Source organism: Ursus maritimus, unplaced genomic scaffold (genome assembly GCF_017311325.1).
Source record: "Ursus maritimus isolate PB19 unplaced genomic scaffold, ASM1731132v1 scaffold_32, whole genome shotgun sequence".
NCBI lineage: Eukaryota > Metazoa > Chordata > Mammalia > Carnivora > Ursidae > Ursus > Ursus maritimus.
In genome coordinates, this window is record NW_024425786.1 from 3709596 (window position 1) to 3736057 (window position 26462).

The 26462-nt window shown below is 54.5% G+C and overlaps 1 long non-coding RNA gene across 1 annotated transcript; it reads right to left on the reverse strand.

Annotated features, from left to right (window-relative positions):
* Nucleotides 1–3159: 3159 nt before the first annotated feature.
* On the reverse strand, nt 3160–26462 carry LOC121099813. Its single transcript, XR_005831564.1, has 3 exons — nt 25978–26462; nt 25016–25133; nt 3160–3785 (listed from the first exon to the last, which is right to left on the reverse strand). It is a non-coding gene; the product is annotated as an uncharacterized LOC121099813 (long non-coding RNA).

Sequence of the window (26462 nt, forward strand, 5' to 3'; positions counted from 1 at the left end):
AAAGACATAGAGCCAACTTTGAGAAAGAAGAGGAAGAAGGACACTGCCTCCCCCCCCCTTCCTTCCTCCCTCCCTTCCTCCGTCCCTCCCTTCCAGGTCCACAAGAACACTGTGAACACCTGTTCTTGCCTGGCAGCATGCCAGACACCGAGAACACAAACATCCTTCCACCCATCCAGATGCTCGCAGGTCAATGGAGGGAAGGAACAAGTAGACAGATCTTTATGACATTGTGAGGTAAGTACAAAATCCAGGGAATGTCAGGACCCAGAGAACTGGCCCATGAAAGTCCTGGGAGGTCAGGGAAGGCCACGGAGAAGAGGTTGCCCCTGCACTGGACACTGAAAGATGACGGTGAGCTGAGCAGGGAAAACCCTGGGCAGCAGCTCACAGGGCAGGGGCTGCCAGGAGGAAAATGAGGCTCAGCACATGTGACGGTCAGGTGAGACCAGCTGCTTCGGTGGCGGCAGGTCTACTCCCTTCCCTGGACTGGGGGGCCACGGAGGGATAAAGGTCTTCAGAGACCCCGGCTGCTTATGGACACCCACTTCCTCCCATGTGGCCGCAGCCTGAGGTCCAGCCTCCAGCTCAGCACTTTTCTCCAGCAGTGTCCAGAGTGGGAAGGTGGGGAGGGGGCCTGTCAGACCCTTCCATGAGATCTGCTTTCTCAACAGTGTCAGAGAAAATCTCCCTCCCTACCCCCACCCTCACACTGAGACGTCTGGATGGGAGGTCTTTCCACCCTAGGGAGGGAGGCTGAGCTGAGACCTGGCGCCGTCAGAGCCCCACGCCCTTTGGAGCCCCAGATCCAGGTGTGCAGGAGACTAGACAAGCCTGGAGTCCTGTTACCGGGGCCCCGGGTGTGTGTGTGTGTGTGTGTGTGTGTGTGTGTGTGAATACATGTTCTTTCTTTTTCTCTTTCTTTCGTTTGTTCATTGTATTTTGCACCGACCGCTCAGATGCTCTCAACTGGAAGAGTCCCAGCCGATCTGCGCCTGAAGCAGCCAGCCTATTTTCCAGGAACTTCCAGAGCCGAAGGGTAGGACAACGCCGAACGCTTCTGGAATTCAGAGCCCCCCGAGGTCAGCTCGGGCCTCGCAGCGCTCCTTCCAGCTCAGCACCTCCCCGACCTCCATCAGCTGAGGCCTGAGCGGAGTTCAGAATTCTGTCTCTGTCTGAGATGCAGCTCCAACGACCGGCTCAAGACAAGGAGAGAGACAGAGACGCACGCACAGACACGCACTCACAGATGCTCCAGAGACTCGGGCAGGACCACCTACTGCCCAGCACAGCCCACTCCCAGAAGCCGGGCTGGACGGGGGCCTTGAGGCCATGCTTGCACGGGGAAACCCTCATTTTCCCCCGACACTGGCCTGAGCACTCTAGGACAAAGCCGTTCCCAGGCTGCCAGGAGGCCTATGGGAAGGGTTCTCAGCCTCCCTCCGTCCGCCCACCTGCCGACCCTGGGCCCCACAGGGGTGAGGTCTGGTAACAGCCAGACACACGAGCAGAGACCCACACAAAGACTCACACACATGTGTACATTCCAGGGAAGAAGTAAAATCCCCACTCCCGTTGCCATGGCAACTCAACTTGGAGCCGTGGCAGGAGCTTTAATTGGAAGTGCTTATTTGGCTGAAACCCCAGGAATAATCAACAGGAGATTAGGGACATTAAGAACCAGCAGGAGCCACACAGCGTCTTGGAGGAGGCGACAATGGGAAGGACAGTCCCTCTGAAAACCCCGGACGGGGACAGGAACCGTCGTTTCCATCTGCTCAGTGACGCCACCACGCCAGGCCTGCGCCAAGCGCTCCACACACTTTATTTCCTTGAGCCCTCGAGCAACCTTGGGTTGTTGCTCCCATTTTACAGATGGGGAAACTGAGGCTCAAAGAGGTTAAGGGGGTGGCCCACATCCACCCGGGACTTAGAGCCCACTCAGAATGACTCCAAAGGTCACCAGCTCTCAAGCACTGCGCTGGGCCTCACGTCTCCCAGAAACCACCGACATCGGGTCCTGGGACCCCCAGAGCCCGCAGCTCTTGCAAGGCAGGTGGGATGCCAGGGCACCCCAGCTGTTAGAGTGCAGCACTCAGCTAGCCCAAGGGCCTGGCCAGGGTTGGCCTCCCAGATCCGGACCAACGCTCACATCCAGGTTGCTGCTGGCTGCCTGCCCCTGCCGCTTAGCTCTGCTCCTCGCCACCCGCGTCCACCCTCCAGCCCTTGGGCCTGGTGACCCCTGGTGGCAGCCATGGGACACTGCATGGCTTCCTCCCACACCCCAAAGAGGGAAGGTGCCAGAGTGGGGCCAAGGGGCAGCTTACCCCGCACCCAGCACCCCTTGCAGGTGGCCGGTCAGGAGTGACGAGAGAAGCAGGCAGGAGAGGCCAGTTAGCGCCCAGCTGTTCTCTGGGCGCAGTGACCGCATCACCATCCACCAGTACTGAGGCTGAGGCCCACAGGCAGGAGCAGACAGGCCTGCCGCGACGCCGGCACAAGAAAGGTACTTTCACCCAAACGTGTATCCACCTGGCAATTTAAATTACTTTTTTAAAGCGAGTGGCATTTACTCAGTTGGCATCTTATTGACTTTCCCCTTCCTGAACTACTCAAATATGCAAGTCACCGTTATTGCAAACAGGAGGACTCACGGTTCAAACAGTGAGGGAGCAGCGCGCAAACCAGCCAGCATCCCCTGGAAGTCAGAACAAGGAAGGCTGCGAGTCCATCGGGGAGCCCGCTCCTCGCTGGCGGGGAGCACGGGGTGGGGGAGCTGGCACGGGGCTCAGAGGCACACACATTGTCACGCCAGGATCTAGGCCCCTGCTGCAGGGAGGTGAGCTCTGCTCTCCCGTAGGGTTCCAGGAGCACATCAGGGTCACCCCAGCATGAGCTCTGGGGAGACCAGAGATACCTGGGGGTTCCCACCCCTTAGCCAGATGTAGGGAACCGGGGTCGCTCCCACCCCTGCAGGCCTGCCTTTGGGGGGCAGCACTCAGTGACCCAGACAGTTGGGTGGGACCGTGGGCTCCCTTGGCCCCTTTTCATGTCCCTGATAGAGAAGTCAGGAAGGGCTGACTGGTCTCCTCCCACAGCCTGTGTGTGACCCAGAGGGGAGCGGAGCACATGGGGAAAGAAGGACAATTGGCTCCAAGGCTCAGACCTCCAAGCAGCCCCAAAAGTTCCAAGGTAGAGCCTCCTCTCCAGGAAGGGCTGGCGCAGAGAAAGCCTTCCAGAAGATTGATGGAGGGAAGAGGCGAGGGGGGAGGTGGAAGGCAGGAAACAGATTTGGGAATCAGAGCAGCCTGCGCTAGCACGGGGCCCTGCAGTCTGCTACTGTGACTTTGGCCATGTCACCTCCCTCTGACCTTCCGCTTCCCCATCTACTCACCGGGATCAGCAGCAGCTCCCCTCGCGGACAGTCGGAGGCCTAGAAGCATCGCTCGTGTAAAGTGTGTGGTACAGCGCCCACACAGGGTTGCTGAGCATGTATTCCTGCCGCTCGGGGTCCCCAGGCCGCCCTCAGCAAGAGGGTGTTCCCAGCCCCTCCTCCAGGCTCCTGCGAGGCGCCTCCCCTCCCCCCAAGGCTAAACCTCCTTCCCCACCCAGGGCTTGGCCCGGCCTCAGCCCCACCCAGCGCACCTGCTTGGCTTCTGCTCTGTGTGAGGCGGATCTCCGGACTCCCGCTGGCCACCCGGGCTTTGTCTACCACCAGCTCCTTCCTCTGGACCCAGGGACATCCTTCTGTTCATCCTGAGGGATCTTGAAGCTCCACGGCAGGTCTGAAGGAAAGAAGACAGTTTTCCAGCATTAGGGGAGCCAGCCAGAGAGCACAGGTGGGTGGGTGGTCCTTGAAAAGTTCTGTTGTGGACTCCAGGGCTGCGTGATGGGATAGTTCTCAGGGCAGGACCAAGGCCCGGACTGCAAGCACCACCATGCTATCCGCTAAATCTTTTGGAATCCTCTTACAAACCCTCAAAGGAGTGCAGTCCTAGGAAAATGGGAGGGGAGGACCTGCTGGCCAGCCTGGCCTCCACTCCCTGAAGTCCCTGATGGGCAGCTCTGGAGCCCTGCGTGCCCCGTAGCTGACCCCCAGGGGCCTAGAGGAGCCAAACCCTGTTGGCAGGACTCCGGAGAGATTGCACTACCTCGGAGAGCCAGGCGCCGGGCCAGAGAGAGCTTTCCTGCTGGGAAAGCTCCTGAGAAAAGACAGGGACCGGTCCTCCCCAGCAGAAACCCCGAAGCCTCAGACACAAAGGCTCCAAAATCGGCAAGTCTTCGGACTGCTGCTAGGTGCCCTGGAACACCAGAAAGCCCCCAGTGCCAGGGAGACAAGGGGCTCAGAGTCCGGGTCCAGACACTTGACCCCCACGGTGGGAGCACGGCTGCCTCCGTGATGACGGCCAGATGGGGGGCATCAGGGCATCTGCCTGCTAAGAGCTGGGCCCATCCACCCAGCTCCCAGGGTTCATGCTCAGTAGCCGCCAACGCTCAAGCTCCAACCGTGCCCCCCAAACTTCACAAGAGCCATAATCGCGGGGGTGATAACTGCCATTTACTGAGTGTCTGTGACCACCCAGGGACTCAGCATCGTGTCGCCCCCTCCCCCACGAGATCTAGATGAGCTGAGTACTATTCTAAGTATGATGATTACTATGATTAATCTTGGTCCCACCTTACAGATGAGAAACGGGAGCCACAGGGAATTTGAATTACTTGCCCCCTCCCGGGGGAAGCAGCTGCACCTTGATGCAAACTCAGACCTGCCTCGCCCCAGGGCCTCTGACCTTTGCCTGGGAGAGGGGCCCTGGTGCACCCCACCCCTCGGTTGGGCCTGTCCTCCATCTGGGTCCCTCCAGCAGGAATGGGAAGCTGTCATCTTTGGGGCAGGACCCGAGGAGGAAACCACAGCTCCTCCTGCCCCCTGAGCCCCTCCTGCAGCCTCAGCTTCCTGCCAGGCCTGGAGCAAACTCCCGGGGGAGCAGGAGAGCGACACAAATGGGACAGACGCCGCACCCTCAGCTGGATGAGAAGACCAGCCAGAGCCAACACAGTCCCCTCAGGCGCAGCACGCAGAGCCGGCATGCACAGCGCTCCTGGAGAGTTCGCTGAGCACCTGATGTGTCAGGTGCCTGTGTCAGAAGGAGTAAGATTCCTGCCCTCCTGGGGCTCATGGCCCCACAGACAGGTAACGAGGGGAGGCAATGAGCAATTCCACAGGTGACCAGGGCTGTTTTTCAGAAAATGAGAGGGAGGCAGAGAGACAGGATGGAGAGAGACAGCGGGAGACAGAGATGGAGGAGGGGAGACAGAGACAGAGAGATGGAGACAGAGGCAGAGGCGGAGATGGAGAGGGACGGAAGCAGAGATAGACAGACAGATAGGGAGACAGAGACAGGGAGAAAAGGGGAGACACTCAGGGTGAAGTGTGCGCTGCAGGTGAGCAGAGAGTGTGTCCCACCTGAGCGCCAGCCACCACTGTGCCTTCTCCCCGGGCAGCTACTGAGCTTTGCTTGGGCCTGGTGCTGGGCAGCCCTCCGCTTTCTGGGGTGTGGCTACACCCCCTGGTCCAGGTGAAATTCCCCTTCAGCCACAGAGCCCAGATCATACAATTCTCCACATTCCAGATTCTTCCTCCAGCCCCCACTCTGCACCTGGAGGGTCCCGCGCAGCCACACACCCCCCACAGCAGCCCTGCAGCCAGCCCACATTCCAGATTCTTCCTCCAGCCCCCGCCCTGCACCTGGAGGGTCCTGTGCAGCGATGCCCCCCGCAGCCGCCCTGCAGCCAGCCCCGTGGAGGTTCACTCGGGCCAGGGCTGGGCATGGCGTGTTTGTCCATCTGCCTGCGCTGCAGTCCTCCCCCAACCCCAAATACCCAGTGCACCCCTCCCCAAACAGCCCGCCAGTCGGCCAGACCAGACAAGAACCTAGACCGTTCCAAACTGCTCCTAAGCCCATGGCCCTGTGGCTAAGGTTGAGTTCCCTTTCTCTCGTGGAGAAAGGGGGCCTCGAAGTGCCAGGGTTCAGGACGTACTCCCTTAGAATATGGTGCCTTGGCATATTGAGTGTTTGAACTGAAGTAATTGGAGACGATGCAGAAGCAGGAAGGACTCTCTGACCCGTTCCAGAAGCAGGTCAGAGACCCTCCCGGGACAGATGCGCTCCCCACGCCTGGAGGAAAGGAACACCCTTATCTCCAAGAAGGAGCGTTGGGGGAGGGACAGGCCAGCCCTGCTGAGCTCCCCCAGGTCACCACCCTGCGCTCACACGCTTCTGTCCCAGCTGGTTTTCCACCACTCGCCACTCTTCATCAAACCTACTGTAAAAATACTCAGGTCTGACCATCTCCTTATGAAACCTCCTATGCCACATAAAACATATTAAATAAATGTCTATGTGTCGCAGAGCCCCAGCAGAGCTAGAAGGGCAGAAGGAAGCTGCGGCCTGTCCTTCCCTCCCCCACTCCAGCAGGGAGTGCTGTTCCCCGGGGGACTACACCCCGCCGGGCACTAGGCCAGGGCATGATGGTTACCTTGCCGAAGGCCACGCTGACACTCTCAAACTTCCTCACTACCAAGCCACTTAGGGAGGGCCGGGCTCCTCCAGGCTGGAGGCCCGCCCAGGGGCCCGCCATAGCTGGCACTGCGCTGCAGAGGCTGGGGCTACCCACCTGCGGGCTGCTGTGGTCAGGGTTTAGGGCTGGACAGGCGGCCTGTTTTTGATTCTGAGCCCCTGACTCTGAAGACTCTGAGCTTCTCCATTTCCTCAGTATCAGGGGCCCCAGGCGACCGTGTCCTCGGGAGCAGGTGAGAAGCCCAACGCCATTCTCCCTGCACGAGAGCACAGGCATGCCCTCTGCCCCTGAGGCCAGCGTCCTGGGCTGGGAGACTCAGGGGAAGAACCTGGCTCAGGCCCTTTCTCCTGGGAAGGCGATGTCTGTCTTCCATCCATCCATCCATCCATCCATCCATCCATCCATCCAACATCTGAGCTGCCCGGCAGGCTCCACAGTTGCAAGAACTCCAGTTCCAGAAAAGCAGAGCCAATCCCCCTGGTATTTGCTAAGTTGGGGATGGGGGGATCGGGGGTCAGGGGTGCATCCAGAGTCGTTTTGCCTTGGGGGAGCAATGCCCCCCCTTTCCTGCTGCCACAGCCCCAGCCCCTGGGCCAGGAGGGGGAGATGGGCAGCTACTAAGGACGCAGCAGGCCACCCAAGTCAGCCGTGAGCCCCGAGCCCTGAGGCTGCCTCTACGTGGCACTGAGCCCCCCCACCCCGCCACGGAAGCCCATGGAAGCCCCATGTACCCCGGAGGCTGGGAAGCAAACAATAGAGAAATCCCAAGAGAGCCCCCAGTCCCACATGACCCAGAGAGTGGCTGTGGCCATCCCGACCCCTCACCATGGACTCCCCTCCAGGTGCCCACCCTGTGGCAGGCCAATCTGGCCACTACAACCAAAACCCATAAACCAGGCAGCTTATAAACAACAGAAGTTTATTTCCCACAGTTCCGGAGGCTGGAAGTCCAAGCTCAAGGCGCCAGCAGATCCAGCATCTGGTGAGGTCCTGCTTCCCGGTTCAGAGCCAGCCCTTCTTGCCGTGTCCTCAGGTGGCGGAAGGGGTGAGGGGGCTCGTGGGGTCCCCTTTATAAGAGCACAAAGTCCATCCTGAGAGCTCCACCCTCACAACTGGTCACCTCCTGATGCCAGGGTCCCAAGATAGCGGAGGCTGCCCCCTTAGGAAAAGGCCGGCCCAGAACCAAGATCCCAGACTCCTCAACAAGGGGTCAAGCTGCTCCCAAGGGGGCCCAGGGTGGCTAGGGGTGAGGCCAGCCTGAGTCAGTGCGTGCTGCGAGGACACAGAAGATAATAGTGCTGAAAACACAGTCCGCCCAGGACCCAACAGCCAGATGTGGTGAGCTGAGACCCCCAAGACCTGGTGTCTGGAGCCGGTGGGCATCAGGTGCTGTGCTGGGCACCTGGCTGACATGTTCTCCTCCAGCCTCAAAACAACTCTGTGAAGCAGGTGCTTCCATTACCCTTACTTCACAGACTGGGAGAAGGTCTCAGAGAGGTTCAATAACTTTTCCAGAGTCACACAGCAGGCAAGCAGCAAAGCTGGGATTTGAACCCCGGCCCTGCGATGCCACAGCCCATGTTCATTTCTCTGCTTCTGAGGACCTGCTTTCTCGCTGTGGCTTCTGGCTCCCAACCCTCCTTACTCTGAGAAGAACCCCTTCCTCTGTCTTTAGGACGGAAGTAGCAGGTCAGCAGAAAAGCCTCCTTTAACAAAACTTGACAGAATCCCCTGCACAAGCATCCTTTAGAAAGCAGGTTTGCCACGAAAATGCTTGCCACAGTGTCCCTGCCAGACAGAAGTTCCATCCAAAAAGACAATGTGATGGGGCGAACTGGGCCCCCCAAAGATGCTGAAGTCCCAACCTGACTACCTGTGAAGATGACCTTATTTGGAGACGGGGTCTCTGCAGAGCGTTAAGGTGAGGTCAACATGACTGGAGTCCTTAAAAGCGGGAAAATTCTGGCACAGAGACATACAGGGGAGAGGCTCGGAGCATTCTTCACAGCCCTCAGAAGGAGCGCCCCCTGCCGACGCCTCCATCTCAGAGTTCTCCAGAACGGCGGACAATAGATATTTGCTGTTTAAGCCACGCGGTCTGTGGTGGTTTGTTACGGGAACCCTAGCAAACGACACCAATGACCAGCCAGGGTTTCCGGAACCGGCAGAACCCAGTTGAGACTCTGACAAGTAGAATAACCAGCCACCAGCTCAGACGTTCTCTGAAAATGCCCCCCTCCATCCTCGTTCTGGGAGAGGAGCCCGGTCAGGTCAAGCGGACTGAGAGGAATCTTGAAAAGTTAGCCCAGCCTTGGACCCGTAACACTCACAGCTTTCGGCAGGAGTGCCATCTCACCTCCGGCCTCCGGGCGATCCCCGGGATGGCAGAGGCTGAGGACCAGCACAGTGGGAGGCGGACGTTCCATGGGCATCTGCGTCAACCCAGGCTGGGAAGCAAGTTTTCAAAAGCAGAGCAAGTGCAGAAGCTTCAGTCACAGGTACTTACCAGGTCACGAACTATTTATCTGGAATTACTCCACATAGAGCCTCAGGTTCGCTGTGTGCTGCTCCTACAGCGGCCACAAGTCTCTGTTATTAAGAAAGAAAGCTCTCAGAGCTGAAGGAGCATGAATATTTGCAAATTCTGTGCAAATTCCACTTTTCTTTCCCCCACAAACCAGCTCCTTAAAGAGCCGTTTGGGTAGAACAAGCATTCCAATTAGAAATACTCTCTCGCTGCCTCCATTCCAGGGACAAGAGCTCCCCCCTTTGTCACCTGCCGGCCACATGCACAGGAGCACCCGCAGGCCTGAGCTGCAGCTCTGCCCTGAGCCCAGCCCCCAACACTGTTGGCATGAGGTCATGAGGCCAGGGGCCCCCTCCCCCCCTCAGGCCCTGAGTACCCTCCCTGAGGCAGGGGAGGTGGGAGTAGGTACGAAGCGAAAAGGCTCTAGACCCTATTGGCCATGTGGTTGGTAGACCAGATGGCTCACGGATACCAAAGAGCTGGAGAGAAGACCAAAGTGGGGGCACCACGGCCATGGCGTACAGCCAGGGGAAGCAGGTAGTAATGTCAGAAGCTATGGGTAGAAGTCAAGACACCGGCTCAGCACAAGAGGCTGATTTCGGGAGGGGACACCGTAGAATAGAGCCTGCTTCCTGGAGACGAATTAACCCAGAGACGGCATGCGGACGACCCCAGCCCAGCACCCGGCACACCGGACACTCACGGAATGTCGGCTCTGTCTCCAGCCTGATCCCTCCGTGTCTCGGGTCCTCTGGGTCTGAATGGGAAAGTGACATCCACCCCTCTGGCACTAAAGCAGCAGCTGTCTGATGACAGACTGTCGTGTCCTTTGTCCCCAGAGATGACATTTTTGATCTGCTGACAGGAAAGCCAGCACTCGGGGCCCTGAAACGTACCCAGACACAATGAAGGGAAATGAAGGGTTTGAGGAAAAGCTAAAATCAGACTAATGGGAAAGAATAGCTAACGTGGTTGCAAAGTTTCTGTTAAGATTAAACAAGGCATTAAACACACAACCACCCCTGAGGTAGGAGCTACCATTTCTCCCATTTTGCAATCCAAGAAAGCAAAGCAAAGGGAACGGCCTCATTTTCCTAAGTTCACAGCGATGCAGCGAGGACGCAAACCCAGGCCCTCTGGCTCAGAGTTCTGCCCACCCCTGTCCTGACATGCCGTCTGGATCCTGAGCCCTACCCGACCACTGGAAACCCTGTCCCGGCAACCTCCCCCGGCGGGGAAGTTGTTTGGTGAAGCTATGCCATGGGGCACTTGAAACTACCCTAGACCAAGGGAGTCTCTGGTGTAACCCCCTCCCTAGTTCACACAGGAATAAACTGGGAGGGGAAGGATTGAACGCGTCAACAATGCTGACTCCTAGAATGTTCTCCATCCTTGCTTTGCTAAGACTACACAGATGAGCTTGTAAGAAACGCCACTTCTGACCCGAAAACCTTGGGGGGAAACAAGCCACTGAGAAGCAGCCTGGGTTTTAGGGGTGCTTACTCTTGCTCAGGGTCTTAGGGGTGGCATGCTGGTGGGGCACAGCCTCAGGGAGGATGAGGGGCAGACAATGCCGGTGTGGGACCGAGCCCTGTCCCAGAACAGGACCACAGCCCAGACCACCTGCTTGCTTGTCTGGAGACGGCCTACCTGAGGCCACGCCCACCGCTCCGCAGAGAAAGGTGCGGGTCTGCTGGAGAATTGACTTACCAGAGCGATAAACACGGCCCTGATGGGAATTCTGGTCCCTGAGCTGCACACGCTCAGAGAACATTCCTCTTCTTGTTCCTACAGTCCCTCTTTCCCCAGGCACTGCAGTCCAACACACAAACCAACTGCTGAAAGAGAGCACGCGGGGCCTGGGAGATGTGGAGGAGCAAGGAGGGAGCGAGAAGGGCCAAACATCCAGCTGAAAACCCCCCGCCTCCGCCAAGAACCTCACACTCACAGGCCTGCAGTGTCCAATTCCACCTGCTGAGAGACCCCGCCACACAGCGTGGAACCAGACAGCTGCTCGGGGCCGCTGCCCGAGGCTGCCGCTACAAACCCGCGTCTGCAAAGTTTCCTGCTGGAGCTTTAAAGTCCAGGCCCTTTCCACCTTCCACTCCTCATGCAGCTACACTCTGCGACATCAAAATAATGCTGTGCCCCAAATCTTGCAGGGAAGCGATGCCGGAATGGCCCTGTATTCAAATGGAGGGAACTGCAGAGCAGGAGTCTGGACCCCTCCCTCCCGGCACGTGGTGCGTCAGTATGTGCAGGGGGTGGGGGGCGGGCTGGGAACGTGGCTGTCCGAACTTCGATCTTGGCTCTGCTACTCTCTTGGCTCTGTGCCCTTGGGGAAACTGGGTCACCTCTCTGTGCCTCAGTTGTCTCACCTGTAAAATCGTGGCAATAAATGGTGCCTGCTTCATTGTGAGTTGGGGAAGCGAAATCCTCTAATGCAGGACATGTGCTTAGAACAGGGCTGGGCCCCATAAACACCGGGTGGTTGTTACTAGAATGATCAGCGTCGAGGAAGTCGGGATGGCTGGGGGGGGGAGTGCTCAGGGGGCTTCTTTGCAGAGCTCACGAAGCCATCCGGGTCTCGGCAGACAAAGCAGAAGAGGGGGATGGCAGGAGAGCCCTGGTCCTGCTGAGCTGCCCTCGGAGGTCCAGAGCAGGTCAGGTGAGGGAGTAACCCAGGTGCCCACGCTGGTTCTCCAGCAGGGCCCTCCCCCACTCCAGAAGGGGGCTTTCCCTCTCCTGCCACCTCCTAGGCAGCATTTCCGAAGCTGGGATTTCACACAGAAAGAGAAGCTTTTAATGAGAGTGGCTGCAAACGTCCCCCTATTCTCGGCAAGAGAGCACGCACTCATCAGAGCGGCGTACCTGAGCCGTCTCTGCCTCAAGCACTCCACGAGGACTGGGCTTAAGGAGACTTCGAGGCATTCTGTCACGCACAGCCGCTCAGTCAAGGGCATAGCCCGCTCTGCACTCTGAGCAAGGAGTTCACGCTCAAGGACGTACCTGCAGAGGTGACATCCAGGAGGAGGCAGGGGTGACAGACGGGAGCTCTGCAAATCAGATCCACTGAGGCACCGGCGAGCCCCCACAGACATCTCCCAAGTGCTAAACCCCACCCCACCCCCAAAAGCATGCCCCAGAGTTGGCAGGAAAGGGGCCTGCAGGATGGGCAGCTGTCATGCACTCCACACACAGGCTGCAGGAGGGCAGGCATGCTGGGCACCTGAGATTTTGTCGCCCTTCCCAACCTTTCTTCAGGGAGGAAGCTGAGCCACCCCTGGGGCAACTTTCCACAGTTGCCACAGACTCGTTCTCTCGCGGCTGTGTAGTTCAGAAGCCCGGGTCTCACTGGGCCCCCATTCCCTGCTCACAGCCCCTGCCTCCCTCTCCAAGGCCAACACCAGTGCCCCCTCTGACCTCACTTCTGTTGTCATCCCCGAGCTCTCTGACTCTCTGCCTCCCTTGTTCATTTACAAGGACCCTGTGATCACACTGGCTCTACCAGGATACGGCAGGCTCCTCTCCCTGTTTCGAGGTCAGCTCACGAGCACCCTTGATTCTGTCTGCAACATGAATTCCTCCTTGCCATGCAGCCCCCCCCATTCACAGGTTCTGAGGCTTCAGACTGGAACATCTTTGAAGCCAGTACCTGCCAGCCGACACACCCGTTGCACAGATGACAACGACAAGAACGGTAACAAGCACTAGTTCAGTGCTGACTGTGTGCCGGGAACCGCTCCCATTGCACAGATGACAACGACAAGAACGGTAACAAGCACTAATTCAGTGCTGACTGTCTGCCGGGAACCGCTCCACGTGTTTCAGATGCACTGCGATTCCTCTAGACGGCCGTGCAGCAGACACGCTATCATCCCCTTTCCATATACGACGGAGCCGTGGCGCTGGGAGGCTGAGGGATCGGCCCACGGTCACTGGCACCACCATGGCGCCCAGGCATCTGGCCCGGGAGCCCCCTATCAAGACTGTTCTCAACACCGAGCCCTGAGAGACAAGGGACGTGGAGAAGCGGCCAGAGGCCGCGGAGCCAGAGGCAGGCCCCTGAGCACACCCTCGCCCCACCGCGGAGACCAGCACACATCTGCGCTCTGGGGCCCGAGGAGCAGGACTGGGCGCCCTGACAAGTACCCGCCCGTGGGGAGGGGCCAGCAAAACCTACACGCCCCAGAAAGACAGACCCGCCAACGACACGCCGGCAGCGCGAAGGTGGGAGCTGAGAAGGCTTCGAGGAAGCCAGTTATTATCTCCGCCGCTCCCCCCGCGGCCCCCGGGCCCCCGCAGAGGCGAGAACACAGCGCTCCCGGTGGCAACTCAGAGGCGGCTCGTCTAAGCACTTGTCACCGCTCCGGGCCAACTGTTAAAATAACTTTTCGGTTGTTATTACAAAGTAATAGATGTTTATTGTAGAAATTTTAGAAAATGCAGACAAGCCAAAAGAAGGGGGGAAAAAAATTACCCCAAATCCCCAAACTGCAAAGGCACCACTTGACATGTTTGCACATCCTTCCAGTAACTTTCCTCAGCATTCACTTCTGTGTTTTTCTAAAACGAGCTCTCTAAAAATGGGCTCACACTTTTCTTCCTGTTTGGCAAAACGCCTTTTCTCCTGAATGTACCACGACGGTGTGGGGGAGAAAGCTCTCTCCCCTTCTCCTCCTGCCTCCTCCTCCGTTCCTCCCCAAGAAAGGGAAGCTGGCGGGGCCACCACCCAGGAGGGCCACGTTTCCACATGACCGGCCACGAGACAAGAGATCACAGCACGTACACGCACACACGTGCATACGTGAACACAGGCGTGCACGTGTGCACACGCACACGTGTATATGCACATATCCACACACGCATGCACACACACTGGCACGGCCCCCTCCTCTCCCTGCGGCAGGTGGTCTCCGCCCCCAGCTGCTCTGGCCTTACTCTGACCGTGGGGCTCTGCCCGTGTCCTCACATGGCCACACTGGCTCCTTCAGCCGTGCTCTGTGCTGTCTCGAGGTGGGCAGATCTGATCTTGAGAGAGCAAATGAGCCTTACTGCGGCCTTGAGCCCTGGCCCTGCCTTCCCGGCTGCTCTCCGGAGAACCCAGCATGGTGGGCTCAGGCCTGCACACAACCAGCGAGAACCCCTGCGTGCCCATCCGCTCCTGCTCACGGAGCACACATCCACTCTGGGCTCCCCTGGCCGAATGCCATCTGAGAGCCCACCACTTCTGCCAGCGGCATCCTTGTTGCCATGCCTTTCCGTGCCATCATCGTAGGAAACCGCAGGGCATCCAGGGGAGGACTCCTGTAACCATCCCCTGCTAAGGGACAGATAGAGAGTCCCCAGTTGTCCCCAGTTAGTACCCACGACACCGTGATCAACGCCACACACACCCGTGTCATTTCCTGAATGCAATTACAGTGGAGGCCTGAGTCACAGCCACTCAGGTGGGGGAGCCTTGCAGGGGGAGGTTTGGGGGACACCAGTGGTCAGGGCAGGTGATGTGGGCCCCTAGGGCCTGGAAAGGAAAGTACTTCTGGGACCTTCTTTTAGGTGCAAGGGAGTCATTGAAAAAATCTAAAAGCAGGACTCTGGCCACTGTAGGGAGAGAGTTTGGAGGGACAGCCTTGCCATCCCCGACTCATCCCTCTGGGCACTCCCAATCTCCTCCCCTGTGCTCTTCCGTTCTTCCCTGAGAGTTGCATCTCTGAGTAGAGTGCAGGCTCCCTGCGTGGCGGGCCCAGCACCGGGAGGGACCTTCACAGGGAGTCCTTGTGGTCCCAGGCCCACGCCTTGCCCCTGTGGCCTGCCTGCAGTGCCCCTTCTCAAGACATACCACCGCCCACCTCTGCAGAGAGCCTCCCAAGCTCCGAAAGCACAAGCAAGGGCCAAGCAGCTGGGAATGAGCTGTGGGGGCAGGAGAAGCAGGTGCTGCCTCCTGTGTCCCCACGGGTGCCAGGCTCCACTGGGTGAGCCCAGGAACAGAGAGCCCGGCTGCCCAAACCGCTGGGGAACCCGTGGTACTGGTGATGGCAATGGCTCCTCGCCTCCTGGCCACAAGAAGGGAAGACCCGATGTTTTCTTACCCCTGGCAGTACCACGCCGGGAAGGGTCTGACCCCCTTTTCTGATGTCTGAGGAAAGCTCACAGCTTTGAAGCCTCACCACCCTGATCCCCGTGGACCCCACATCTGCACAAGCCAATAAGAAAACTGGGTGCTCCTTTCTTCGGCAGTGGCAGGCAATTCAAACCACTCAAGCCTCTGCCACATGGAACCTCCCAGCCTGGCCCCACCCGAACCAGGGAGAAAGTCCAGGTCAGACCCATTTCTTCACTTGCGAGCCCTGCCCTGCGCTCCCAGGGACCTCTACTGCGTGAGTCCTAAGCCTCTCACACCCTGTTAGGGTGCGTGTGTGTTTGTCTTATGTTAGTGTGTCATCATCAGTCTTCACATCAGAACCGCACGTTGGGGCGGGGCAGGGGAGGGGGCCCCTTCTGCTTTTGCAGGTGAACACGCAACTGCCCAGCAACCAGACAAGAGGGCCCCTGGCCTGGCCCCAAGTGGCAGGGAGACCCAAACTTCAGAGTCCCTAATCTGGAAACTTTCTAAGCCCTCCCCCAGTGCCTAGAACCAGGCAGGGTGCCCCAAGAATATTCCAGGGCCTGCACAAGCCTCTGTTTGTCTCCTTTCAGGTGCTCTGCCGTCTGCCCAGAGCCTAGGCTCACGCAGATGCCCCAAGGAGCTCTGAAACTCATAGTTGTGGGGTCATCCTGGAGTCCTAGATTGGGCCCCGGCTCCAGGATGGGCGGGGGGGATTCCTGAGCTGATGGCTCCCTCTGGCCCGTGTGGTGCATTTGTTGCAGGACTGATGAGACCTGGCCACTGGCACAAGCTGACATGCCGATCCTAGGTGACTGTCTCATGCTGACCATGAGACGACTGAAGGCTCCAGGCTGCAGACGGTGCCCCACCGGCCCTGGGGCTTGAGTCCCTATGCGGGCCTGCATGTCGGCTCCTGCCTGGCTCCATTCCGACCCTGGGGTCTGACCCTTTGTGCTGTGACCCCACTGCTGGCAGCACAACAGTCTAATGCCACGTATGGGTCAGGCAGCCAGTAGGGTCTCCTCCAAAGCTTTTTGTTTTTTCCCTTTTGAAGCACTTAATTAAAAACTCACCAATGTGGAATTAGGCCTACTCTCGGTCCTCCGGAGCCCCCCGCCATTCTCTCTCGGATAAAGACAGTATGAACGCACTATTCTTATCCATCCCCTGACGCTGGTGGGGGATGAGGTGCCTACTAACAGCTTTCTGAGGGGTCAACGGATCCTCGCTCGGTGCTTACTGCATACACAGACTAACGCTGAATGTGTAAAGTTACTACATAAACTGCCTTCAAAATATCTTTTTAACTTTTTATCTTAGGATAACTGCAGATTCACAATGCAGTTTTAAGAAATAACATGGAGATCCCCCGTACCCTTCACCCGGTTCTCCCCCAGTGGTAGCATCCTGCAAAACTACAACAACAGCAAAACCACGATACTGACGTTGATACAGTCAAGATCCAGAATGTTCCCTTTGCCGCCAAATCCCGTCTGCCGTCTTTCATAGCCACACCCTCTCCCACGCCCACCCCTCTTCAACTTTTTGCAAGCACCACCCTGCTCCCCATTCCTGTAATTTTGTCACTGGGAGAACATTACAGACATGGACCCATACGTGTAAGCTTTGGGGACGGGCTCTCCTGTCGCAGCAACACTCAGGGCAGATTCCTCCGGGGCCGCGCACGGCTGTATGGTGGCACACTAGACCCTGCGGGTGCAGACGTACTGCAGTCCGCGGAACCAGAAACTGGGGAAGGACGTCGGGGTTGTTCCCAGGGCTGACCTGACTTGTTGATTACAAATCAAGCTGCTCTAAGTTTTCGTGTGCAGATATTTGTGTGGACAAAAGTCTGCATTTTTCTGGGATGAATGCCCAGGCGCCCAATCGCCGGTTTGGTTTTCTGCGGTACTGCCAGACTCCGGGCCAGAGTGGCTACTTAGGTTCCCACCAGCGGTGAGTGAGGAATCCAGTTTCTGCACATGCTTGCCAGCATTCGGCACTGTCACCTTTTTTCTTTTTTCAGCCGTTCTGGAAGATGCGTAGGGACAGCTCGTTATCATCTTAACTTACGGTTCCCTAACGAATAATCAAGTGGAACGACTTTCCGTGTGCTTTTTTGCCCTCTGTATATCTTCTTTGGTGAAATGTCACATTTTCACAGTTTTTAACTGTTGAGTTTTGAGAGGTCTTTATATATTTGAGATACTATTCCTGTCAGATATGTGCTTTGCAAATATTTGCTCCCACCGTACAGTTTCTCTTTCATCCTCTTAACAGGGTCTTTCACAGAGGGAAAGTTTTCATTTTGATGAAGGCTAATTTGTCAACTTTTCCTTTAATTGTGCTTTTGGTGTCAAATCTAAGAACCTTTTGCTTCGCCTATATCCCAAAGATTCTTCTCCTACTTTTTTCTGTTCTATAATTTTATTTTACACTTAAGACCATAATTAATTTCTAGTTAATTTTTGTATAAAATGCGAGGTTTAGCTCAAGGTTAAGTTTTTGCCTCTGGACGTCTAATTGTCCAGCACCGTTTGCTGAAAGGGCTCTCTTTCTTCCACTGAACTGTTTTTGCACCTCTGTCAAAAATCAGCTGGGCATATTTCTTTGGGTCTTTTTCTCGGTTCTCTACTCTGTTGCACTGATTCATGTGACTTTTTCTTTGGCACTATGACACAATCTTGATTATTGTAGCTATGTAATTAGTCTTGAATCAGGTACACGGATTCTTTCCACTTTCTTTTCCTTTTTCAAATTTATTCTAGTTCCTTTGTTTAGCCAAATAGATTTTATAATAATATTTTCCATATCTACAAAAAATTAAACCTTGCTAGGATTTTCATAGGAGTTGTGTTAAACTAGTATATCAGTTTAGGGAGAGACTTCACCTTTATCATGTTGGGCCTTCCAATCCGTGAACAGAATACATTTCTCCTTTTATTTAGATACTCTGGTTTACTTCATCAGAGTTGCACAGTATATAACATACAAATCTTGCAATTGTTTTCATTCACACCTGAATTTTTTTGCACACTTTTAAATAGCATTGTGTTTTTTATTTTGGTGCCCATGTGTTCATTGCTAGCATATTGAAATACAATTGATTTTTGTATATTGATTCTGTCTCCTGCAACCTTGTTGAACTCATTTACTGGTTCTAGGTGTGGTAGGTGTTTTTTGTAGATTCCTTGGAAAAATCTACATAAACAATATCATACACAAACAGAGACAGCGTTAGGCCTTCTTTCTCATTCTCTGTGCCTTTTAACTCCTTTTCTTACAACCCTGGCCAGCACTGCCGGCACAAAGCCGAGTAAGAACGGTGAGAGGACACATCTTAGCTTTGTTCCTGATCTTATGGGGAAAACACTGCCCTCCACCATTACGTACAAACTCAGAAGTAGATCTTTTGTAGATGCTCGTTATCAAGTTGAGGAAATTCCCCTCTATTATTATTTTTCTAAGATTTTTTCATCATGATTGGGTGTAGAATTTTGTCAAATGCTTTTTCTGCATCAATTTATATAATCATGGGATTTTTTTTTCTTCTTTAGCCTGTTAATTTGGCGGATTATATTGATTTTCAGATATTGAACCAGGCTTGCATTCTGGAATTCCTTGGATGTGGCGTGCAATTATTTTTATATATTGGAAAATGTTAAATGCAAATATTTTGTCAAGATTTTTTAATCTATGTCCATGACAGAAGTTAACCTATAGTTTTCTTTTCTGTGGTGTATTTGGTTTAGGTAACAGGGTAATACTAATTTCATAAAATAAATTGGGAAGTTTTCTCTCCATTTCTATCTTCCGAAAGAGACTGGGTGGAATTGGTATTAATTCTTCCTTAAACATTTGGCAGAATTCTCCAGTGAAAACTTCTGGGTCTAGAGATACCTTTTTTGGTGATTTTAAATTGCAAATTCAATTTCCTTAAAAGTTACAGAGCTATTCAAACTATCTATTTCACCTTGGGTTGCTTACAGTAGTGTGTATGTTTGAAGAAAGTGGTCCATTTTGTGTAAGTTATCAAATTTATGTGCACACAGTTGTTCGTATTTATTCCCTCGTGCCGTTCATGTCTGTGGGGTCTGTAATGATTTCCTCTTCATTCCTCATTCTGCTTTTGAGCCCACCCACTAAGCTGTAAATTCCAGTTATGGCATTTATCACTTCTAAAATGTCCATTTGCTTCCCCTGTATATCTTCTATTTCCTTCTTGAGACTTTCTATTGCCTTGATAAGACTTTCTATTTTTACATTTGCTTAAAGAGTGTTCATAATTGCTTATGAAACATTTTTTATCACAGCTGCCTTAAAATCTTTGTTAGAAAATTCTACCATCTTTGCTATCTCAGTGTTGATATTCATTATAATTTTTCATTCCATTTGACATGCTCCTGGTTCTTAGTATGATGAGCGATTTTTTCCCCTGGAACCTGGACATTATTGTATTATGTTGAGACTCTGGATCTTATTTAAGCCTTCTGTTTTAGTTGGCTTTCTCTGGCACAGCTCCAGCAGTGGAAGTAAGAGAGAGGCTCTGCCTCATTCCTGCCAGGTGGAAGGTCCCCAGTCTGCCTGCACTGACACCTGCGGGATATGGGGGGATTGCATCATCACCACTGGGCAGGGGTGGTCTCCCCCTTGGTCTCCACTGACATCACACTTGGGGTAGGCTCATTACTGTCTAGTGATGGTAAAAGTCCAGACTCTTCATTAGGTCTCCTGTAATACCCTGCCAGAGAGGAGACACTTCCAGGTGGGAGTGGAAGTCCAGGCTCCCGCCACCCCCTGTCCCGGTCATCCCCATTGATACCACAGGAAAGGGAACCTTAATACTTGCTGGCTGATAAAAGTCTTGGTTCTCTACTTGACTTTCTCTAGCACCATCCCAGGGGGTGTTTAGGGCTTTTAAGGCATCAACCTTCAAAGCAAATGGTCTCTCCTACTGATGTTCTCTCTTGCCTCCCATCAATGTGGTCATATTGTGTTTTCAGTCCTGAGTTCCGAACAATGACAGAAGGACATTCTTTATGCAAATGGGGCCGTTGCCTATTCTCCCTGCTGATGTCAGTGTTTGAAAATAGGTGGTGGGGGGGTTGACACAGAGATCTCTTTCTAACAATGCAGTGATTACAGCCTAAAGATTCAGGAGAAAATATGGTAGTAAGACTGGCATTTTGGTCATCATTGATGAAGCACAGGGTCCTCTGAGAGAGTCCCCGGAAGCCAAGACTCACAGACTGTGCAACAGATGATGCAGTGCTGTGAGTAAGGATGCAACCAGAATTAAACACACGGTATAAGGGAACTGCAGAATTGAGAAGATCTATATTGCTTCGACGCAAACAGGCTCCAAAGTGCCATGGCACTCTGAGTCGTAACAGCATGGCTGCCTTCTTCCCATGGCAGGAGAGATGAGATAAGCCAAGAATGGTCATTTAACAATAAGAAGCAGGACAAGAAGTTCTGTGGACCTGCACAGGAAGAGATGGTGCCTGGACGCTATGAAGCATCTTCACGTTTACTGAACAATGGACATACACATAAATACTTCCTCTCTACTTACTAATCTAAATCTACACCGGTAAATCATTACAGCTCACACAGGCCCATGATGTTTTCTGTACATTTTAAAAAACATTTTAAAATGAGCAAACACCCTAGGTGGGTTAAGTACCCCAGGATGACTATGGATGCTGGCAGGTGGAAGAAGGGCTTTGCTACTGGGAATTTCCAGCCCAATCCTGAGTGCCAACAACTGAAGGATGGGGCTGGCTCCCAGTTTTCTTTCCTAAAGCCAGTAACAGGCCCTAAGAAAGCCAGTCAGGTCTCAGCAGAAGCAGCTTCTTTGTAGGGTCCTCCCTGACCCCCTACCTTAAGGTGGTCCTTTTGCTAGAGAAGTATCGAGCTCAGTATGTCCCTGGAGGGCACAGGGACATTTGGGGTCTCTGGGAGGCAGTGTCAGCTCGGAGCCAGTGTCCAGTAGTCCCCAAAAGGCCTATTTCCCTTTCCCCAATCCCCACTCTTGCTGGGAAAGAACCATAGGTCCCTTTGGGGAAGACTGGCAGAAAGAATAATGATATAAATTTCTGGCAGTGGGGTGGGGTCTTTCCTCAAGGGGGACAGAGCCCTCCCACTTCACTCAAGGGGCTCTGGGCTTGTGAACCATCTCAAGTCTGGAGTTGATGGAGACTGAGATTCTGGGACTCAGAGGACTGACCCCTAGCTCCCCTCCAAGGAGCAAAGGCAATCCAAGATTCTCACTTGCCTGGCTTCCTTGGGCTTTGCCAGGAACAGAGACAGACACAGGCAAGCCACACATGCAGCTGCACAGAGTAAGACCCTGCCCAGCTGAAGTGAGGAGACCAACAGGTCACCCATCCTGGAACAGACAAGGATGAAAACACAACACAGTAGGAAAGCTGGATCGGAGGAAGCAGCTCAGATGGAGACCTCTCTCCTTCCCCACCTCCAATCTCAGCCTTAGGGTCCACCGCAGGAGGATTTTGCCAGCCCAAAAATGGGAGACTTGAGGCTGGCCATGCACACTGGGAAGGAGGAGAAGGAGGTGGCCACACCCCCAGTTCTCATGGTGTCCTGGCCTGGCCGGTCCTTCTAACGTGGCCCTTCTACAGAACAGGCTCAGGGGCAGAGAGAACAGAGGATCCCTTCCCAAGAGGGCAGGAGGGCTGTGGGTGGTGTGCTGTGCCCCCCCAAACCCACATTCGCACTGACACCCAAGTCCACTGTCCTATGCCCGTACCTGTGCTTAGGACAAGAGCCACCTGCCTAACCCACACTTTGCTCACTGTGACTCAAGGACTCTTCTCCTTTGCTTTTGTTTAGTGAATCTGTTCACAGGGCAGGGGGATATGATTATCTTTTTATCAGCATCCTCTCTTTGCATTATAAATGTGCAAAATTTTACAAAAATCAGGAGACACAGAAAAAGGAAAAAACACCCATCACTGCCCTAATAAAAACATAAAGTAATATAAGCTGCATAACAGAAAACCTAGAACACAAAAGAAAGAAGGAAAATCCAAGAGTGAATGCGGCTTAAGGCAAATTCCCAGCTCTGGCATCCTTGCTCCCTGCCTTCCAGGACTGCAAGGGGCCCACTGTTCAGTGCCTTCACCGTGGCCCCGAACCCCTTCACACCCACCCCCAGCCCTTCACAACCACTAATTTGCTTTCTGTCTCCTGGATTTGCCTGTCCTAGACATTTCATGTAAATGGAATCAGACAGTGTGTGGTCTTTGTGACTGAATTACATCATTTCTATATCTCAACGCAGGTAGATGGCATGTTCAGTTTATAGTAAGAACACCCGTCCCTTATTCTTTCTTATAAAGCCTACTATCCTTCTGTGGGTGAACCCAATATTTGGCCATGTCCAGACTACTCGGCCAACTGGAGACGTCGAGTGAGACTGGCCATCCAAAGCCAAGGCAGGTCCCTCCACAATGGGGTTTCCACCTCGGCACTCTCAATACTCGGGGTGATAACGCTTTATGGGGGGGCGGTCCGCTGTGGGATGTTTCACAGCATCCCTGACCCGTGGCCGCAGATGCAGTAGCAAGAGAGCTCTGTAGAGAGCAGCAGGGTGCAGCCTGAGGAGCCTGGGCTCTAGGCTCCGACCAGTCAGGTTGGAATCCTGGCTCCCCAAAGGTCAGCTCATCCTCATTATCAATTTTACCTGAGAGCCCACCTTTCCAACCACGCACCTGCCTAGAACCAAAGGAAAGTGGGCCAAGTACAGACGCAGATGCTCGGTGAGGCCCCTGCCGCCCCTGCCACCCCTGCCAGCATGGGGTTCCTGACCTGACCTTCACCCACCCGGGCTCCAGAAGTCAGCCCCATCCTTTGACAGTAGGGCCTGGCCTTTCAGCACAAGTAAATTCAATCAGTGGAAGAAGCTTCTGCGACAGTGGGACAGCTGTGACGTTTGCAAGCCAAGCCCCTCCTGGCAGCCAGCCTCTAGGACTAGTTCCAGCCAATTGTGGTTGGTTGGTTTGTTTGTTTGCTTTTCAAAAGGCAAATAAATGGGTCAGAAGCCAACAAGGGGAACAGAAAGCTTCCTCTGGAGGATAAGCTCCAAAGGATAAAGTTAGAAGCTTGATTAAGGAAGATTTAATGAGTCAGAAAGAGATCAGAAACAGGACAAACCCAGGGTGTAAATCAAATATTAATCATCATAAAGGCAAGGCTTACTAGGGCACAAATCAATAGCGGTGGGCAGACTTGCAAACATCCACCTCTAAAGAGTTTCCAGAAGTCTGGGGCTAAAATACAGGGGAGCAGGAATCTGGAGGAAGAAGAGAGTCTCTTTAGCAAGGAGTAATGAGGCATCCCTGGAAAACCCTGATGGCTATCTGCTGTCCCTTGGAGCTTGTCTTCCCCAAAGGTGCTGGGCCGGGAACTCTAGGCAGGACATTCTGCTACGGGGCCTCGTCCTCGGTGCAGGGCCTTGTCCTAGACAATGACATGCATCATCTCAGGCTGTCATTATACTCTCGTGCCACCAAGGAGATGGAGGCTCGGAAACCTAAGTCAGCAGTGGAGGCAGGATTCCAAGCTGGGCCCTTTGATTCAAATTCCTCTCTCCTTCCAGGCCCCATGCTGTCCCCACCCTGCCCAGGACAACCTGCCCACCAGCTATGGAGGACAGGCAACACACAACTGTGCAGAGTCTAAGGGAGGGAGCCTCCCCTCGCCCATGTCAACCCCATCCCAGCCCTATTCTTCAGAGCTCCCCATCTGCCTGTCCTTGGCCAGGGCACCTACCCCTCACCCTCCAGGAAAAGACCTGGTCATCTTCCAAGCAAGACAGAAGCAGAGGCTTATAAGGTACATCCACCTTCCCCCGGCACTGACCGCTTCTGGGGAGCTAACCCTGCATCTGCTAACTCTGCCAATTCTCGTCAGGCTGCAAGTGCTGGAGGACTGATGCCCCTGGGACCAGCTCCCCCAACCCTTGGCTGCTGTATTAGACTCCAAGGTCTGTCCTAACAAAGTCCCACAAACTGGAGTGCTTAAAATAACAGAAATCTATTCTCTTGCCGTCTGGACGCCAGGAGTCTGAAATCAAGGTATGGGCAGGACCACACTGAAGGCTCCACGGGTGGATCCCTCCTACCTCTTCCAGCTTCTCATAGCTCAAAGTCTTCCTTGGCCTGTGGTCATATCACTCCAATCTCTTTGTCTCCACGTGGCCTTCTTCCCCCTGTCTTCTTTCAGGGACCCCAGTCATTAAATTAGGACCCACTCAAACCCAGTATGTCCTGGTCTCAACCTGATGACATTTGCAAAGATTCTATTTCCAAATAAGGTCACGCTGACAGGTACCAGGTTAGGACTTCAGCATATCTTTAGAGGAACACGAGTCAACCCCTTCAGCTGGGGGAGCTCAGAAATGTGTTCTCCCATGTGGACCATGGACTACCAGCATTTGCTTTATCTGGGAATTTGTTAGAGATGCGGAATTCAAGCTGCCCCAGACCTGCTGGGCTGATCTGCACCTCACAAGCTCCAGAAGCCCCAAGGTATCAACCTCAACCCCACCACCTTCCAGCCCTGTTGCATCCCCTCGTCTGTGACACTTTCTAGGGTCTGCTTCCCCATCAACTGCTCACACTTACATCCTTGGCTCACTGTCTGCTGTTGGGACCCCACCTAAGATAGGGGTCGAGGCCCAGGGCTGATTCCTGCCCCAGAAATCTTGATCCTCTGTAGAAACCACAGCCCTTGGCTGCCTGCTCTGTCAGAACACAAACACTTGACTGTGAACTCACCATACTCAGGCAGGCGATGGAAGGATGACAGAGGCCAAGAGATGGGGCTCATTCAGGGGAAGTTCCCTCTGACCCTCAGCACCAGGCAAGCTGACTGCCTTTGGAGAAAGACATGGGCCTTGGGGAAAGAACAGGACAAATCAAGGACAAGAGCTTGCATTGCCCACCAGAGAGCAGCCCCCGTCACCCCAGCACCTGGCTTTCTGCAATCTTCACATGGGCCAGCTCTACTTCCCTGGCCCTCCGCTGACCTCACCCGGCTGAGAGGGAAGGGCCCGGCATGGCTGGATGGAAGGGCCCGGCATGGCTGGATGGAAGCAGAGGAAAGTGGGCTCCCCAGCCACCACCCAGCCCTGCTGACTGACCAAGCCCACCCTGATTTTCTGAGGAAGTTTTTGGAGATGAGATCACCTTTGCCAGCTGTGGCTTTGATCTCTTCTGGGCCAAGGAACAAATGTAGCAGTTTCTGATCTTCTCCAAACTGCTCAGAGTTTACCACATGGGGACGAGAATCTGGACTCGTTTGCTTTCTTCAGAACATACCTCCAGCCTCTTTTAAAATTTCCCAAAGAACAGGTTGACCTGGGTGTTATGGGGCCACCTCTGTTCCCATCAAACAAGAAAACTGCTTCTAAAAGGGAACAAGAAACCCAAAAGGCTCCATACAAAAGATTTTCCGTCTGAGCTAACTTTATGGTGATCCAGCCCCCTTCAAACTCTCCAAAGTTCATAGAAATCATTCAGGCAATGTTTTTAAACGCCCGGAGATGCAGTATTGCTCGAGTGTGGGAGGCTTGGCTGTGGGACGTCCAGTCCCCCCACGAGCACACGGCAGCAGAGGGGCTCTGCTCTCTAAGCGCGCAGGAGCAGGGCACAGAGGGCTCAGGCACACGAATTCCGAAGAAGGAAGGGGGGCTGAACTCCACTCCCAGCGCCCAGGACGAGTTTCCTTCAACAAATACCTGAATGCCTCTGCCGGGCGGCAGGTGGTTGGCCGGGCCGGGGTGGGAGGCAGGGTCCACGCGCGTCTGCAGCTGTGGGCTCTGGAGCAGAGCGCAGGGCTGGGATCCCGCTCCGAGCCTTCCGCGCCCCGGAACCACCCTCGGGGGGTTATGCAGGCCCTCAGTCTTGGTCTGGTCTCTTCTCGTCTCTAAGCAGAAAGAATACGAACATCTACCCCTTCGGGTCGTTGTGAGCTTCGGCAGTCATCATGCGCCTGGCGGGCCTCACAGTGCCTGGCAGCGATGGCGGAAACCCCGCACTGGGTGCATGCGCTTCCACGACAGGGACGTCCTAAGGGTGGGACTGTCCTTGAGGGGTCCTGAGAGCCCCCTCCCTACCGCCCTCCCTCTCGCCGCTCCCCATTCCCCTATGTTGCTCTCATTCTTACGCAGGCGCTCCCCCCACAGCAGCAGGAAGTGCCCCAAAACGCCAGCCATATTATGTT